The sequence below is a fragment of the Bactrocera dorsalis genome, chromosome 3 (genome assembly GCF_023373825.1).
Source record: "Bactrocera dorsalis isolate Fly_Bdor chromosome 3, ASM2337382v1, whole genome shotgun sequence".
NCBI classification, from domain to species: Eukaryota; Metazoa; Arthropoda; class Insecta; order Diptera; family Tephritidae; genus Bactrocera; species Bactrocera dorsalis.
This window is the reverse complement of record NC_064305.1, coordinates 36,810,421-36,829,657: the sequence shown is the minus strand read 5'-3', so window position 1 is coordinate 36,829,657 and position 19,237 is coordinate 36,810,421. Positions and strand designations below refer to the sequence as shown.

General features: G+C 39.3%; 1 protein-coding gene across 1 annotated transcript in view; it reads left to right on the top strand.

Annotated features, from left to right (window-relative positions):
* LOC125777378 (uncharacterized) overlaps positions 1-19,237 on the top strand; it is a 116,824-nt gene that overhangs the window by 13,186 nt on the left and 84,401 nt on the right. The window lies entirely within an intron of this gene.

The following is a 19,237-nucleotide window of genomic DNA, read 5'->3' as shown; positions in this document are numbered from 1 at the left end:
ATTATAAGTAGTTCGCATACTATACAGTGCCTACTTTCAGGAGCACATACTGTACTTTTTTCATATAACTACGTTTTCCTTTCACCTGTTTACATTTTTTAAAAAATTACACATTCAAAAACCAATTACACACAAACTCTCAAACACGGGTTCATTATCCTACACACAACTGCATACACGAACGAACGCATACATTCAAATTAAGCTGTTATACAGTTGAAACTGCCTAATTTCTCAATATTACTTGAATAAAGGGGCAATAGAATGGAATTGGGGAAGTATGCTGGACGTGTGCATAGTCTGCTCGTGTTTATGTGAATATCAAATTAAAATATTGCAAAATATGTGCAGCTATCTCGGCACCATGTGTGCGTGCGAATGCCTGGCGATAGCGCATAACACTCCTTGCTGCTTGTGCGCACAGAAATCCAAACAAAGGCATAACTTTCGTATAAAAGTTGCTAAATGCGTATGTTTTTTTATTAAAAATAATAAGTTCGAAATAAGAAAATATATTTTAGGTTTTTTAAATATATTACGAAAATTTTAATATTTATTGTAGCAAAAATTTCTCGAGAATTCCAAAAAAGTTAAATATTTCATTGCAATTTTACTTTACTGTTTATTTCTATGCTATTTCATTTATTTGATGTTTAAAACTTTAAAACAATTAATATACATTTTTTTTATGTTTTCAGGAATGAAAAAAGTTTGCCTATTTTTTTTTGTTAAAAAGTAAATTATTTTGATTTAATAGTAATTTTTATTTTATGTAAAGCAACATTCATAACTATTATATAAATCCTATATATTTCGAAAATAATCTTATATAACAGTTTTATGCAAAATAATATGTATGCAAAATAAAAACTCTTTTCAATGAAAGTCGTATTTTTAATTTTTTTAGATTAAATTTGTAAAAAATGTAAATTCTAAACGACTTTTATTTCGCTTAAATTAAATCGATGGCAAAAAAAAAGAAATATTTCAAAACTTCTTTAATAATATGCGAAAAAGTGCTTGGTTTTTCATTAAGGTTTTAAAATATAACCAAAATCAAATAAACCCATTTTAAGAGAAGACGAAAAGTTTATGTTTTTTTTTACAAAACGCCAACCTTATTCTACAATGTTAAAAACTTTTCTTTTACTCTAAAAAATTCATCCATACTTATAGATTGTGACAAAAAAGTGCCCGAAAATTGTAAATAAAACGTAAAATATTTAGTTTTCCATCAACATTTATTTTGTCGCTTTCAAAGTAATCCTCACCAGATGTAATACACTTATTCCAACGATTTTCCAGCCCTCGAAACACTTTTCATAATAATAACTTTTTGGGATGGCCGTCAGCTACTTCAGCGAATTTTGTTTATATTTTCGATCGACTGAAAAAGGGTTTCATGGAACCCGTTTCGTGGGGAACACTAAACAATCCCACGGAGCCAAATCTGGTGAATATGATGGTTGATCAATGTTATTCATTGCGTTTTGGCTTTAATTCCGGTTACAATTGTGACTCATCGTGTAAAATGCGTGAATTGTACTTCCACAATTCTGGCCATTTTCGACGGATGTTACCACGCAAACGGCTCAATATGGCCCCATAGAACTCCTTATTGATCGTCTGTCCCTCTGAAACAAATTCATGACGCACCATATCACGAATATTGAAAAAACAATAATTGTCACCTTGATTTTTGAGCGGCTTTGGAGGGTGTTTTATGGTTTCGGTTGGTTTTTTCCCCTCCTTTCCGATGATTGTTAACTTGTTTGCATATCAAGCTCATGAACCCATGTCTCATCGGCAGTTTTAATACTCTTCATGAATGTGGGATCGGAATGCGCACCATCAAGCATGTTCAAAAAGACTTGTTTACGGTACTCTTTTAAAACAAAAAATAAGTTTCATTGCAACGAGTTGAGCAAGAACGCATTTCACTTTTTCCACTAAAAGCATTCTTGCGATCTCGCTAATACAGGAACCATATCCTTCACTTGTTTAATATTTTCATCATTTGGTGAGGTCGAAGGTTATCCAGAATGACTTTTGTCACAATATATGTTCAGTTAAACAAAAGCATGTCATATAGTTTGTAATGTACTGGATTGCTGTCTTTGTTTTTATTATTTCTATTAATAGCCAAATAAAAAATTTCCACAAATTAGCATTTTTCAGGAAGTATACACACTTTAAAACAAAGTGGTTCTAATTTGTGAGCGTCGACTAAATTTTTATTTACAGTGAAATTTTAAAAATATTTAAAAACAAGTAAGGAAGGGCTAAGTTCGGGTGCCACCGAACATTTTATACTCTCGCATGATAAAGTGATAATCGAGATTTCATTATCCGTCATTTACATATTTTTTTATTTTGCTGTAAAATTAATTAGAATTAAATTCTGAGAGATTTACCGATATTTTCGGTGGAAAATTAGGTTAGGTTAGGTTAGGCACTGAGTTCTTCGTGTTCGATATCAGGGACCTTGAAAAGTTATATTCCGATCACGACAATTTTTCCACAAGGGATACCTCAGCTCAAATACCGTATTTGTGTAAAGTTTTATTCCGCTATCATCATTGGTTCCTAATGTATATATTATACAGAGAAGGCATCAGATGGAATTCAAAATAGCGTTATATTGGAAGAAGGCGTGGTTGTGAACCGGTTTCGCCCATATTTCGTACATGTCATCAGGGTGTTAAGGAAATATTATATACTGAATTTCATTGAAATCGGTGGAGTAGTTCCTGAGATATGCTTTTTGGTCTATAAGTGGGCGACGCCACGCCCATTTTCAATTTTTAAAAAAAGCCTGGGTACAGCTTCCTTCTGCCATTTCTTCCGTAAAATTTTGTGTTTCTGACGTTTTTTGTTAGTCGGTTAACGCACTTTTAGTGATTTTCAACATAACCTTTGTATGGGAGGTGGGCGTGGTTATTATCCGATTTCTTCCATTTTTGAACTGTATATGGAAATTCTTGAAGGAAACAATTCTGTAGAGTTTCGTTGACATAGCTATAGTAGTTTCCGAGATATATACAAAAAACTTAGTAGGGGGCGGGGCCACGCCCACTTTTCCAAAAAAAATTACGACCAAATATGCCCCTCCCTAATGCGATCCTTTGTGCCAAATTTCACTTTAATATCTTTATTTATGGCTTAGTTATGACACTTTATAGGTTTTCGGTTTCCGCCATTTTGTGGGCGTGGCAGTGGGCCGATTTTACCCATCTTCGAACTTAACCTTCTTATGGAGCCAAGAAATACATGTACCAAGTTTCATCATGATAGCTCAATTTTTACTCAAGTTACAGCTTGCACGGACGGACAGACGGACGGACGGACGGACAGACAGACATCCGGATTTCAACTCTACTCGTCACCCTGATCACTTTGGTATATATAACCCTATATCTAACTCTTTTAGTTTTAGGACTTACAAACAACCGTTATGTGAACAAAACTATAATACTCTCTTTAGCAACTTTGTTGCGAGAGTATAATAATGCGAAACAATTTTGAAGTACAAATTTATCGAGAGTTTCAAAAAAGGTAAATATTTCATTGCAATTTTATTTTACCGTTTTTTATTTGTTTGTTAATATTTTTCTTAACAATATTTCTATGCTCTTTCATTTATTTGATGTTTAAAACTTTAAAACAATTAATATCCATTTTTTATGTTTTGGGGAATGAAAATATTTTGTGTTTTTTTTTTTTTTTGTTGTTAAACTACTTATCAAACTTATCTTCCTTTTCTTAGTAGAAGACCCAAGATATGCTGTTAGATGTTGAAAAACTATTGAAACAGTGCATTCTATATTACTATGGTATTTCAAGAGTTGAGACTTATATTTTCAAGAACTCATATACTCGTAAAGTGCAGTATTGGGTCTCTTAATTGAAACTCAAAATTGATGCTAGTCAACGTTTTTGAAGTGATTTAAATGTAAAGGGTGATTTTTTAAGAGCTTGATAACTTTTTTAAAAAAAAAAAACGCATAAAATTTGCAAAATCTCATCGGTTCTTTATTTGAAACGTTAGATTGGTTCATGACATTTACTTTTTGAAGATAATTTCATTTAAATGTTGACCGCGGCTGCGTCTTAGGTGGTCCATTCGGAAAGTCCAATTTTGGGCAACTTTTTCGAGCATTTCGGCCGGAATAGCCCGAATTTCTTCGGAAATGTTGTCTTCCAAAGCTGGAATAGTTGCTGGCTTATTTCTGTAGACTTTAGACTTGACGTAGCCCCACAAAAAATAGTCTAAAGGCGTTAAATCGCATGATCTTGGTGGCCAACTTACGGGTCCATTTCTTGAGATGAATTGTTGTCCGAAGTTTTCCCTCAAAATGGCCATAGAATCGCGAGCTGTGTGGCATGTAGCGCCATCTTGTTGAAACCACATGTCAACCAAGTTCAGTTCTTCCATTTTTGGCAACAAAAAGTTTGTTAGCATCGAACGATAGCGATCGCCATTCACCGTAACGTTGCGTCCAACAGCATCTTTGAAAAAATACGGTCCAATGATTCCACCAGCGTACAAACCACACCAAACAGTGCATTTTTCGGGATGCATGGGCAGTTCTTGAACGGCTTCTGGTTGCTCTTCACCCCAAATGCGGCAATTTTGCTTATTTACGTAGCCATTCAACCAGAAATGAGCCTCATCGCTGAACAAAACACGCGCGCGAAACACATTTCGAACCGAACACTGATTTTGGTAATAAAATTCAATGATTTGCAAGCGTTGCTCGTTAGTAAGTCTATTCATGATGAAATGTCAAAGCATACTGAGCATCTTTCTCTTTGACACCATGTCTGAAATCCCACGTGATCTGTCAAATACTAATGCATGAAAATCCTAACCTCAAAAAAATCACCCGTTAAATATTTGCATTTTTCGTGATTGCGGCTGTTAATTGTTGTCAAACTCTAAAATGGCTTACAAACTCGAGTATTTGTGCAATAATCATCGTTTCTACCTTCGACTTGCTCATGCGCGCGGGGACAACCATTGTGACTACTCATACATACTCTTTTACAATTTTAGCGTACGTTTCTGAAGCTGTTTCGCCCAATCTGGCGCAAAATTTTATCGCGACGCGTTGCTCTTGATTTCGGTTTTCCAATTTCGTGACGAGCACTACAAACACACGTCTACTCAACTTGACACAGCAGGCGAACTAAACAAGCTAGAGCGATGGTACATATATCAATTGAGAGGAAAGGATGCCAGAAAAAGAGAAAGTCAATTTCAAGGTCACAGGTTTACGACAAGCGCGGCAATAAAATCAGTATCATTACTTAATTGTCAAACCTCGTAGTTTTGGACTTATCTATCCCACATGTGACCTCTAAGTCTTCTTCAGAATTTGTTTCGATGTTTACCATGCCTTCCATTTCCACCAGCTCCCCGGGATATCTAAAAGTGTGAGCATTCAAGTGTTTAAGCCTTGCTCTCGTAAGCGCGGGTTAGTCAAGAAATAAGCATAAAGATGTTTCCACACCGTATGGAAGAATTCATACCCTTTCTGCAGCTGACATCAGAAGGATTCTTAACTTTACAGCGCGGACGCTGATACAGCAAAGGTGTGTTGGAATCCTTAAATCTAGAGAGACAAGCCTTTATGTGGGAAAAGAGTTCACTGGATCGCTTACGATTGATCTTGGACCAAGAACAGTTTGCTACAGTGTTGGTTTCAAGCCAAGTTTTTGTGAAGTGTTGCAGGTATGTGAGCAAAGCAAAAGCCGTTCGTTTAGAAATGCAAATTCTCAGAGTTTGATAGCAACTATCGCAACCATACCCTTTGTGCGTAAATGCAGAATGACAAAAATTGCTATGTTGCACATACTGATGAACGGGCTCGTTAAACGCTCTGGAATAGTTTATGTTGACAATAAATTTTCACCTCTCCGATTAATATCCGAGCTGTAACAAATTGAGTTTCGTGAATTGGTGTCGGAACCAATTATTAAACCAGTTGCAGAACCAGCCAAGTTCTTCCTCAGCAATAAGATCTTCCTCATAGTCCGGTGGCATATATGCTGAGATTTCTTTGCATTCCAATATTACCGTCATCACATCAGTCGTGATGAAATTAGAAAATAAATAGCTTAAATTCATTTTGCATCAAGACCCAGTTAGTAAGATTCCACATGCCATTACAACTCAGCCACGGTTTCTGGATCATGACAATATCGGCTCCATATTGTTCCATACCACATTGGCATGTTGAAGATTAACCTGAATAAATCTAACCCTTACATCCACCTTTCAGAAATCCTAGTTCAGCGTTTACGTCCACATTCTCCAACCCTCATTACAGACTACAGGTGGATTGGTTAATTGACAATGAACTCGTTATAGACTGGGACGTTTTTAATTATCGTTGGGCCATCTCCTCCTGATCTATCTGCTTGGTAGTAACCTTGGGTTTCTTCTGACCACATTCAAGAAATCTTCTATTCTTTCTATGGCAGCATACTCCCTGCAGCAGTCGAATACGCCAAACTCTATTCAGTCGCCGAGTTTAGCGATTTCGATAAAAGTTTGCGGTTTTTTACCAAGAGAAGCTTGCCCCTCGTGTGTCTTTTGACTAGCCAATATTGCTTTGCTTGTAGAAGAAAACAAGGGAAGGATCCCTTAAAGGAATCCCCTTGGCACCAAAACGCCACGATTTTTCATTACTCGAAATGGTTGTTAAAGTTATTTAACATTTAATATCTTGTCGGGTTTTCGGAACGGACGTTTGAGTTTGCTGAATTGCCAGAAGTCACACGGAGCTAACTCTGGTGAATGCAATGGTTGCGGCACTATAAACTTGGCTAAAAGCTCACGAAGAATCTGTGCAGTATGCAACGGTGAATTATCGTGGAGCAAAGACCGAGTGTTCTTTCTATCGGCCAAGATCCAACCCTCGTTGGTAGTAGAGATGAGCGATATTGCGATTTTTAAATCACTGTGATTTCAGTGATTGCTATATTTAAATCACTGTGATTTTATATTGCTATTGCGATCGCAACTAAGTCGAGGTTCAAACGGAGACCTTTTGTTGTTGTTGTAGCGGCAGATTCTGCCGATTTGACAGTGTTTGGCTGAATACAAGTCCGGGTTCGTTCCACTTACGTAGACCCGACTGTCGTGGGAACGACGGAAACATTATGTCGTTATTGGCGGTAAATTTTCTTTTAGCTCCTGTAACTCGAGTCAAGTTTTTCCGCTGTTCCTGCACAACATTTTCGCAAATGTTGGAGCGGTTCGGCTACCTGACCTGTAGAGTGTATTGTATAGTTCTTTTGTATGTTGGTATGGTGGTTTCACACATTTTTTAGATGGTTGATCATTTGTTTGTTTAGAATACCCGCTTTTAATATTTTCAAAGAAAAACTAATGATGGGAATTCCATAATCCATCAGAATGTTTTGAATACTCGCTAATAATATTTTCAAGACCAAATTAATAACGGGAATTTCCTAATTTTTGGGAAAATATTAAAAACCCGTAATTTTTTTATTCCATAATTTTTTCTGAAATTAATTAATTACAATTCTTGTTTTAAATTAAATTATATTCGGTTAAACGAAATAATTATAAGAGCTTCTTAATAAAAGAATAAATAAATATACAACAGTAAAAGTAACTCCATTTTTATTAAAATTCATATAATTTATTAATAAGTGTTATTAAAAACTTAAATTAAATATTTATGAAAATTGCAACCATGAAAAGAGTTTTAATTTGTGCTCTAAACTAACTTTTAAAATTAATCACAAAAGCTTTCAAATTTGGTTTTAACAATAAGTAAAATTAAAAATATAATTAAATTGTTATAAATTAAAATATTCCATAAGCAGTTGAAACTTCTGGTTGTTTCTAAAAACGACTAAACGTATATAACTACGACATGTTTTTAACATTTGTATTTAAAAATATTAGCTTTTCCATCGTCTAAACGCGTTCGCCTTTCACTTATTATCATTCCAGCCGTAGAAAATAACCTTTCACAAAGCACTGATGATGCTAAGCATCCTAATTTTTTCCGCGCAATTGGTGACAGATATGGGTACTTGTAACTGTTTGTTTTCCACCATTGTAACGAATTTTCTGTTCGGCCGATGACTTCGTCTTCCAAATACCTATGAATTTCTATAATAGCTCTCGATGTACTCGTACCTTTAGCTTTGTTTGTGGCAATATTTGTATCTAATTTACTCCATATTGAGAGTTTCGAGACAGAAGGTACAGGGATTGTAAGTTGCTCATTTTGCTGGTTTTGGATTTCTCGACTTACCTCGGCAGTAATGCGGTTTTTTACAATATCTGCTACTGTACACTCAGAAAAAGCAAATATTTTAAATTTCGGATCCAAAAACGTAGCCATTGTCAGCGTATCGTTCTTTTCCGTGTTTCCCAGTCGTTCGGTTAAACTTCTTAACAAGGCAGATATAACCGTTTTTATAAAATCCGGATATTTATCATCATTCGATAAATCAGTCAAAGCTTGCAAAAGCCCATTTACTATGGGAACCACCATAGAAGCAGTGCAGTATTTGTGACCGCTTATTTCAATTGTTGCAGGGTCGAACGGCTTTAGGATAGTGACCAGATGTTTCAGGAGTAACCATTCGTCCGAAGTAATTAGTGGCAAGTCTTTTTCAATAAGTGCAATTGTACTTTTAACAGCATCTTCGACTCGCACGAAACGCTCAATCATATTAAGAATAGAATTCCATCTGGTTTCCACACTTTGAATAAGTTTTATTGGCTGTTCCCCAGCATTTCGTTGAAATGTTAAAAATTTCTCATTTGCAACAACACTTTTCTTAAAGTAGCCAACGATTTTTTTTTTTACTTTTTGCAATGTTATACACACTTGCTCGTTACTTAACGCATTTTTTACTATCAGATTGAGCGTATGTGCAAAACATCCAAGATGCCGCCACTTTAAATCGTTCTGAATCGCATTTTTAATATTGGAGGCATTGTCAGAGACCGCTAGAAAAATTTTACTAGTGATCCCCCATTCCTCAGTAACTCTCATTAATTCAGCTGCCAAATTTTTTGAAGTATGCGATTCAGTCATTGGACAGCATTCCAATAGTATACTGCACATATCAAATTTTGCACTGAGAAAATGAGCTGTGATGGCAATAAAGCTAACGGTACTACGTGATGTCCAACAATCTGTTGTTATGCAGAATTTGGAACCTTCACATATTTTTTCTTTCATTTCTTCAAGGCATGTTTCATACAATACAGGTATTATTGTATTAGAAACTGAATGCCCACTAGGCAACTGATAGTCTGGCCTTAATGCTTTTACAAATTCGTGGAATCCATCATCTTCTACAATGCTAAACGGCTGTAAGTCCTTTATAAAAAGCATACGTTATCGATTGCTTTTTTTGTATTCGTAGACATTTTTGTCCTGTCAAAACCCGCCATTATTTTTGTTTGTCTTAAACAAGTTGTAGCTAAAAATAAAGGCGATTATTAGTAATTTTTAAACTTATAACGAGCTTAAACTTACTTTCAACTCTTCCCTCTGCCACCGTAACAATTTGTCTCGAAGTTCCTGGCTCATTATCAATATCTATTGCAGCTTCCGAGCTAGAGGGAGTTTGAATTACAGTAGTTGTAATATGATTTGCTTGTTTCTATTAATAAAGCAAAAGTTAATAACTTTAAATTATGAAGAAAGTTGTTACTTTTCTGCTATTTGCTATTGTGATCGTAATTCACAGGTTCGAACTGCGATCACAGTTTCGAACTGCGATCGCAATTCACAGGTTCGAACTGCGATCACAGTTTCGAACTGCGATCGCAATTCACTGGTTCGAACTGCGATCACAGTTTCGAACTGCTATTTATAAAAAGTGATCGCAGTTGCGATTTGCGATTTTTCAATCACAGTGAAAAAATCACCGGTAGTGAAATATCGCTCATCACTAGTTGCTAGTAATAACATGTTTCGAGACATGATGGTAGTCTAAAAGCATTGTTTCACAGACGTTAGCACGACGCTGTTTTTCGAAAAATTTAGTGACTTTGGAACCCAACGTGAAACTTTTTTTCGGCCCAAATGTACTTCCAAAATACTTTTCACTGATTTTTCTGATATTTCAGCGACGCCAGTAAAATCTTTAAGTCTTAATCGTCAATTAGCAAGCACCAATTCCTTTATTTTATTGACGTGTTGATCATCAGTTGATACTGATAGACGTTGTTCGTCGTCACCGCGTTCTGGACCCTCTTCGAATAATTTGTTACAATCAAAAAAACTCGCTTGTGACAAACAATTATCACCGAAGGCTTTTCCCAACATTCCTAAAGTTTTGGCATCAGAAAATTGATTCCGCACACTATATTTAATGGAACTTCTTCTTATTATTTGTTCCCCACAATGTACGAGTCCACGAGCACAAAGTTTCATGAAGATTCGCAAATACTTGAATATTTGGCAATCCAATCGCTGTCTGTATGAAACCGTAAAAGTAGGCGTGCTGTTCAATATTTTTGAAGGAATTGTAGGCCCCATTTTCATTAGAAGGATCATCATCTTCTCGTTGTTATGCCTCTAAAAACAAAAAAGCACGTCTTATTATTTGAAGGCAATATATGCCGTATTTTAAGACGAAGTAGGTGCTGAAGTGAGTTTATGGTCCACTTAGTTTGTTTCGGATTCATGTAACTTTTAAGCTCTGTTGAGGAGCTGACCGCTGCCAACGCTTTAATGCTTTAAAAATCTGAGATGGTTCCGAATTCAAGAGGAATAGTGTCTTGACTGAAAAAAATTTCATATCCCTCGTTCATTGGTTGTGTTTTCGTAGATCTTGATTTTCTGACCCATGCCCTTTATATATTTAAAGATTTCACAATATAGTTTTCTTGTTGACTATAACTTTTTTGAGTATGAGAAAATGTATATGATAAATTGCCAGTGTTTTGCATTAATAGCTTTACACATTTGCGCTGCTAGTTCTTTTCTTCAATCACTACGTCAGTGGATGTGTGTGTATTGGTGCGAATATTTATAGTAGCTCCAATTTATTTCGCTTTAAGCTCATAAATATAACCCTATTTCAGCGTTGCCACACGCCCGTTTCTGCTGTTGTTGCTTACTTTTTCGGCACCAGACACCTCCTGCCACCTCAAAATTGGCGATATGCTATCACTTTCCTGTAATTTCCACTATGAGCAATGACATTTCGCAATTTCGACACGTGCATGTTGTCATGTCACCCCCTAAAAATTAAACAAACTGTAGATTTGTTTGCAAATATAAAGATAACTAGCGCATCGTTGTGTCTCCCTCTTACCGTTCTCACCACGTCTTCGTAATAACATCTGTCAATTAAATTGTTGCTATAAAAATCGTCAATTGTCAAAAGTTAAAAAAGACGGGTGCAACTATATAGCACCGAGTTCGCAAAAAATAATGCAACATAGTTTATAATGCATGTACGTGTAACGTATGTACGACAGTCAGCAAGCAGCAACTCATCAAATAAACAAGCGTAGCGAAAAGTGTTGAATGTTTCGCTGTAAAAAATGATGGAGTGTGGTGCGGCGTTTTTGAATTTGTGTAACAAAAAAAAAAAACGGTACTGCTGCAATTGAAGCCAGCACATTGAATATGGGGTGTTCGATATAAACATAGCCATCTCGGAATTCGGCCGCTTGAGGCATTGTCTCTTTGTTGGGGGGCGTACTGCAGGTGTTGTGTTTTTTTTTTTTTCGAAGGGGTAATCTTTCATAGATACCGTCAGTCTGAGACGGCATGCACGATTCAAACTGCTCGCTAAGGGTACACCTCTTTCGGGACCACGCTCAGTATGGATGACCATGTTGAACTTGCGTAACAGTACGCCTACGTACTAAACCCTAACTCCGACTGCATTTCACTGATCCTACGGGACTGCCGTTAAGTATTTCTTCGCAGGACCAGGCTCAGCGCAAATTGGCCCTTCGTGGACGCCTTTCTGGACTACTCTTCTCTAACTCTTCTGCTATCGCTACTTCGTTGCCTTTCCTTTTTTCTTAGTTCTTGCAGTGCAATTGCGGACCAATTCTTCACTTTACTCCACACGATTTTGCTTTTTATCATGTGGTGCACAATATTCTCTGGAGTCACACGTTCGATGATAATAATATCTAAGTCTTTTTTTTCTGCTTCGAATTTCGGGCAGTGAAAGAAAATATGCTCTGCGTGTTCGCTGCCATTGTCGCAGAATGAACATTCTGTTCCGTTATCGTGACCGTATTTGTACAGGTACTCTCGAAAGCATCCGTGTCCGGTCAGGAATTGCGTCAGGTAGTAATCAGAATCGCCGTTCTTCCTCTCCACCCATGTTTTCACGTTTCTGATTAGCTTATATGTCCACCTTCCATTTTCTGCTATGTCCCAGGGCCTCTGCCACTCATATAAGCTTTCCTTCCTTTCCTTATTTCGCTCCGCTGTTGTAAGACGCCTCCTTGCGCTTCTTGATTTTTCGTAGACTCTTTTGAGCTCTAACGCCGTTATGTCCGGTGGTATGATGCCCGATATGACCCCAGCCGATTCGACACTGTGCGGAATCCACAAATAACTCTTATTGCATTAAGCCGAGTCAGAGATCTTGCTTTCTTCGCGTATGTTTTATTATGCATTGCTGGTCCCCATATTGGCGCCGCATACATGAGCACCGATTGACTCACTTTTGCCAAAAGTGCTCGCTTGCCCTGACTTTGTCCTCTAATATTAGCCATCATCCTGGATAGGGCCACCGTTATTCGCGTCGCTTTTGCACATGCTTTTTCAATGTGCGTGTAATAATTAAGCCGCGTGTCTATTAGAACGCCTAGGTATTTTAACGACTGCTGAGTCGTTATGCTATGGCCATCAATATTAAAAGTAGCATTTTCTATTTTTTTCTGTTGGTAATTAGCACTGCTTCCGTTTTTTGGGCTGCTAGTTGGAGCTTTTTTGTCGTGAGCCAGCTCTTTATCCTTAAGGCGGTGTCTTCACATAAGCTTTCTACTTGACTGATTTCTTTCCCTATCACCGTTATCGCAATGTCATCGGCGTACCCGATAATTTGGACCTCTTTCTAATGGTAGTCGAAGCACTCCGTCATACAACACGTTCCACAGCAGTGGACCTAGCACTGAGCCTTGTGGTACCCCTCCCGTCACCCTGTACTGCTTTGGTCCCTCATCTGTATCGTAGAATAGCATCCTATTCGACAGGTATTTGGAGATAATTCTCAACAGATACTTCGGTGTTCCTTTGCATTCGAGAGCGCTCAATATGTATGGCCAATACTCAGTATTAAACGCATTTTTAACGTCAAACGTTACGACTGCGCAGTATTCTTTCGTACCATACATCCACCTCGTTCCTTCGATGGCCTTGCTTGCCACATTTGTCACTTTTGTGATCGCATCGATGGTTGACCTGTGCTTATGAAAACCAAATTGGTTTCCGGCGAGTCCTGGATATTCTTGCTCCAGATGCTTCTCCAGACGTACGCTAATTATTCTCCCCAAGATCTTTCCAAGCGTGTCTAGCATGCAGAGAGGGCGGTACGAGCTTTCTGCAAAAGTACTAGGCGCTGTTTCTTTCATATTTTTGGAAAGACACCTTCTTGCAAACAACGGGTAAAAACCTGTGAGAAGGAGCTCGCTTTGCGTGTTATAGCCGTTTTTAGGGCCTTATTGGGGATTCCGTCTAGACCCGGTGTTTTGGTATTTTCAAACCTTTTGGCTGAATCTATCACTTCATCGTCGGTGACCGATGGTGCGTCTATTACCGTATATACATATATTTGATAATACAGATCTTTCGTTCCTCTGGGTAGGGAAAATGGTTTCCACGATGTTTTTCAATAGGGTGGGACAGGTTGGTGCTCTCCCTTTGCCTCCTTTGAGTTTTGTCATCACTATTTTGTACGCATCTCCCCATGGCTTCTTTTGATTGCTTTCTTGAGCTCACGGCGTTTCCTTTTAAAACTTTCGCGCAGTTTTTCGTATTCTGGTGAACTTTGTCAGTCTGTCGATTGCACTATTCCACCAGTATGCAGGCTGTCTATAAGCGTTAGCGCCTTGTTTTTTCCTGCACATTGCAGCGTCACATGCTTTGCTGACATGCCTCACTAATATCTCCGCCTGTCGTTTTGTATCTTCTACATTTGTGATGTTGTCATCTAGCATAAGTCGAAAGAGATTTTCGTCGAACGTTTCTGCTTCCCATCCTTTTGTCTGTACCATCTTTGTGTGCGCGTATGTTCCACTCCTGGGTTTTCCGATCTCCATTATAATAGCTAGGTGGTCACTATGCGTATAGAGGTCAGAAACTTCCCAGCATGTTGATCGTACCAACGGGCTACTAACAAACGTGATGTCAATCACGGATCCACGGCCATTTTTTCGAAAGTGTTCCTATTTCCAGTATTCAATAGCACAACTTCGAGCGATGAAAAGGCCTTAAGTAGAGCGTCTCCTTGTTTGTTCGTAGTAACACTTCCCCAGTCCACAGCCCATGCGTTAAAATCGCCTGCTACGACGTTATTTATTTGTTGTTGTTAGGATTTCCTGTACAAGATCGTCCAATATCTTCTCAAACGCGCCTTGTGGGACACTCGGTGGGATACAGCAACTATAAAAGTTGATTCCACAGATCTTGGCTCGTGTGAAGTGGGCCTTTCCTAACAGTGTCTTTTCTTGGAAAGCTTTGCCTCCACATGACCATATGGCAGCTTTGCTGGAGGTGTCTGAGGCCCATGTGACGTTGTCTGCGTTTTTATACTGTTCGCACAGTATTGCTACGTCCGCCTTCTCTTTAAAGACAGTTTGTTTAAGCAACTCTTGAGCAGCTTCGCAATGGTTCAGGTTTAGCTGGATAACTTTCATTTATTGTATTTTTTTATATGCTTCCTTATATAGAGGACATCTTTTACTACCTATTTGGTGGTTTGAGTTTTCCCTCCCCTTGCTCTTGCAAGCACCACAAGACGGAGTCTTGTCGCACGTCTGTCCTTTCTCACCACATCTTAGACAGCCCTTGCTCCTGTCATCCGAATTGCTACATGCTGCTGCCAGATGCCCATATTCCAGACACCCGAAACACCTTTTCAAATTTGGTTTTTCCCTTAGCCTGCAGACTACCCAACCTATCCTAATTTTCCGCTCGTTTAGCAGTATCCTTGCTTCCAGCGCAGGGAGGCTTACTACCGCTACCTGCGTACCCGCATATGCCGCCCTGAGGTTTTTAATCGCACTAACATCAAAATTATTTAGATCTTCTCTCTCTCTCCTCATTGGTTGTGATTTCGTCCAGGTCCCGAATTTCTACTATGACTTTGTGGGTAAGCGCTTTGATTTGTGCCTGGTCCCCTAACAGTTTACTTATTTTGCCCTTTAGTTCGCTCGTACTTTCCGTTTGTGTTTCTTTGAGTTCCAGCAATATTTCTCCTTTGGCTGTTTTCCGAATACGCGATACATTTTACCCGAGTTTCTGCAGATTTTTTTCTTTTCTCACCTTCATAAGGATGTCTCTATAGGACATATCTCCAGAGCGCGCTATGACTATAGCATCGGGCCGTGGGGGTGGTTTACGGTTAATCTTATTGTGGCTTTGTAGCTTGCGCTTGACACTTACTCAGCCGTCCTCTTTTTGTGCTTCCTCTCTGCACTTATCAGGGCTATTTCCCGGTGACTTTTTATTTCGCTCCGCTTGCTGGTTTTTCGGCGCCTCTTCATGTATCGTTTTATTTCTTTTAGGCCGTTTCGGCGGGTTTTCCTCCCGCGGCCTCTTCGGTGTTGTTTCCGTGGTTGCGGTCTTGAGCTGCACATTTCGTCTTGCTTCCATCATTCCTGTGTGTCCAGGGCTTTTGAATATAGCTTTGCTATAGAACTAAAAGTGTCCCTCATGTTGTTATTTACAGACCGCTACGGCGGATGAATTGCTTCGGTCAGCCTTTTCACTGCATTTCCTAGTTCAGAAATGTAGTCCACAGGATGTCGTGCCACTTTAGCTTGGGGTGTGCTATCTTCTAACACCGGTGGCGATGACCTCGCGCGCACCGATTTATTTACTGTGGGCGTCTGATTAGGCGATCGGGCTATCGTCGATACCCGCTTGAAGGGATCTACTTCCGCATTTGGGGTCCTCACAGTTAGATCTACCTCTGATCTAGAACTTTCAGCACGGCTGTTCATTAAAAGTCCAAAAATGCCGCTTCCATTATTTGTGTTGTTTGTATTGTTACTGTTTCTCGTATTATTTTGCATTTTCTTCTTTTTTAACAGCGCATCGTGTGTAGGAGGGTGGGCCGAAATAAACTGGAATGGGTATACTCTGGGGGACAATGCCCCTACCCCAGTTCCCTGAGGCCAATCCTTCGCTTTGCCAGTCCCGGAAAACACGTACGGACCGGCGCTCACCCGGGGCAACATAGGCTACTACTCCTATGCCCAATGCACACTTCCTGACCAAGGACCGAAGTGGCTGTTTACTGACACACGCCGCAGCTAATACCTCGGCAGAGTCAAGCTCATATCACCCCCTCCCTTTCGTCAGCGGAGAAGTCGCTAGCGAAGAGTTCCAGGGTCTCCCAGTATGCTGCGTCGTGTACCGGTCAGGTAGATTTAATCAGCCGCACCTAACATGGTGAACACACGCTGACCAGGAAGCCGCCCATTATGGATCCGTCGCACCTGGATTTTTTTTTTTACACAACATGCCCTTGCATGTTGCGGTAGACACATATTACAAAGGGGCAGCGTCGATTCGCCCACTGTCGCAGGAGATTCAACGGTCTTGCTGGCTTTTATACCGCAACCTCCACTCCCGCCGCTTCTCGTCGGGGATTGCTTATTCGTTTAAACTTATTTCGCAACTAACCTGCTACTACAGGCCGTCTGGCTATCCGCGACCAGCCGACCCCCCCAGTCGCTTAAAGCTCAGCGACGGTGACTATTTCCTTGGAAATTTAGAGTCCCACCGGGGACACACTGCAGGTGTGTGAGTGGATTTATGTGGGTTTCATGTTGTCCTGTGACAATGAGCTTGTAACATAAATACACTTCAATAACGTGGGAAAAATTAGGTGCGAAAAATGAGAATGTCTGCCACCACAATGTTGCAATAATTGCTGTAAATGAAATCCGGTCATTTTTACGAGCAGCAGCAACACACCCTAGGACGCACATAATAAAGACAGTGGTGCGCCACACCACGGAACGGTAATGGAAAAAAGTTCGCGCAATGTGCACAAAAAATTGTTGTGTGCGCCCTCATTTGCAGATGCTGATTCACGATTCGTTTCATTTCAGTTTTTAATTGGGCGGAAATGAACGTTCGACGGTCGGGAAAATCGCTGAATTCATTTAAGGTAGTAGTCTTGGTAACTTGGATTCAAAAAATCGATAATTTTTTGTTTAATTTGAAAGTCAGTGTCTTGAGAATATACTGTGAAAATTTCAGACAGAAATTCGAAATATTTCGGGAGTTATAACGAGTTTCTTAGAGCGTCACGGAGTCCTCCTTCTCGGAGTTATTGAACTGTAAACGCGTTTTTTTTTCAAAGCATTGTTTTTGGCCCGGTTGGCCCGGGTGCTAACTTTTTTTTTCTACTGAACCGATTGCTTTCAAATTTTAACAAGCTGTTCTACACACTTATAGTTCTCGTCGTACTTTTCACCCCTAACTTTTTATTTTACAACCCTTTCTTTGCTAAAATAAAAGGCCTTTTTTTAAAGTCCGCCATTTTGTTATTTACCCTTAAAATTTAACTGCAATCGTTTCGACCAAAATGACATGTCTCTAGATTAAGAATAATCAAGAATATTTGATTTCAGATAACATCAAGAGCCAAAATCACCCGGGCCACGTGCATTTTTTTTTTGAGGTACCAACTTCGAGTGACAATAATAATAGTAATTAAGTATTAAATTTTTTCAAATTTTTCAAGGATGGTTTTTACGTCAAGAAAACCCCGAATAATTGCCGGAAAACCCCTAAAACAGCCCTTTTCTTTTTCCCATACAAACGAATGTTTGTTTGTTTATTAGTAACGCTAAGGCAACGACAGAACCAATCTTGATGAAATTTTCTGAGAATGTTCTGTGTGGATCGCGGAAGGTTTAGAAATAAAAAACCTGTATGCTTTTCGTGAGGAAAAGTCCGAAAATTGGACGATTCCAAAAAGTTAATTTTTTCCATACAATTTCTTTTGTTTTGTTTTTAAATTATTTGAATAGTTCAAATTTGTCGTTTGCTTCAAAAAATTTTTGAAATTATTCAGTGAAAATGTTATGTGTGTTGCATACAAAGTGATCAATTACAGATTGAAATTTGTAATATCGGTCGGTGTTCTTTTTGGCATCAACATAAGTACATTAGCAGCGCAAGGCACTTGACCGAGTACTCCCAAGATGCGATGACATACGTGCGGTACTATGGATCGCGGTCAATCAGCAAGCGATCGTCACGATTTCACATCAAGACTTTTCAAGCAACAGCTTCGAAGGACTTTAATTATCTCGATCGAGAAGCCTCCCGATTTCGTTTCTGTGGACAACCGTACCTTCATTAACTTCAAAAAAGCTAATTGGGTCGGCTTCACAGAATTCACTGAGAGCACCTTCAACGCTCTACCCATTCCTACGGACGTATGCGTTGGCGAACGTCAATTCCGCAAGGTGATCGCAGCAGCTACTGCTCGCTTCATCCCGGCTGGAAGAATAGCGGAAATCCGCCCCAATTTCCCAGCCGAAGCAGCTGTCTTAGCTAATGAGCGCGACACCTTACGCCATGCCGATCCCGGGGATCCCCGAATAAGGGATCTCAATTTGGAGATTCGGCGAATGGTGAATCAACATAAGCGGACGAAATGGATAGAGCACCTGAAGTCCTGCAACCTCTCCACCGGTGTGAGTAAGCTTTGGGCTACTGTCAAAGCTTTGTCTAATCCGAAGAGACACGACGACCGAGTTGAAGTTCAATTCAATGGTCATGCCTCTTCGGACCCGAAGAAGTGCGCGAGCTATTTTAGCCGGCAGTTTACACTGCACCCTTCGGTAGACAAGGCCAAGAGATGTGTTAACCGACGGCTGCGCAAAATGCCAAACAACTGCGCGCCACTTACTTTCACCGATGAGGAGGTTCAGGGTGTCATCAACAAGGCAAAATCCTCCAGATCCATCGGCCCAGACGGAATCAACATGCTAATGTTAAAGCATCTAGGCTCG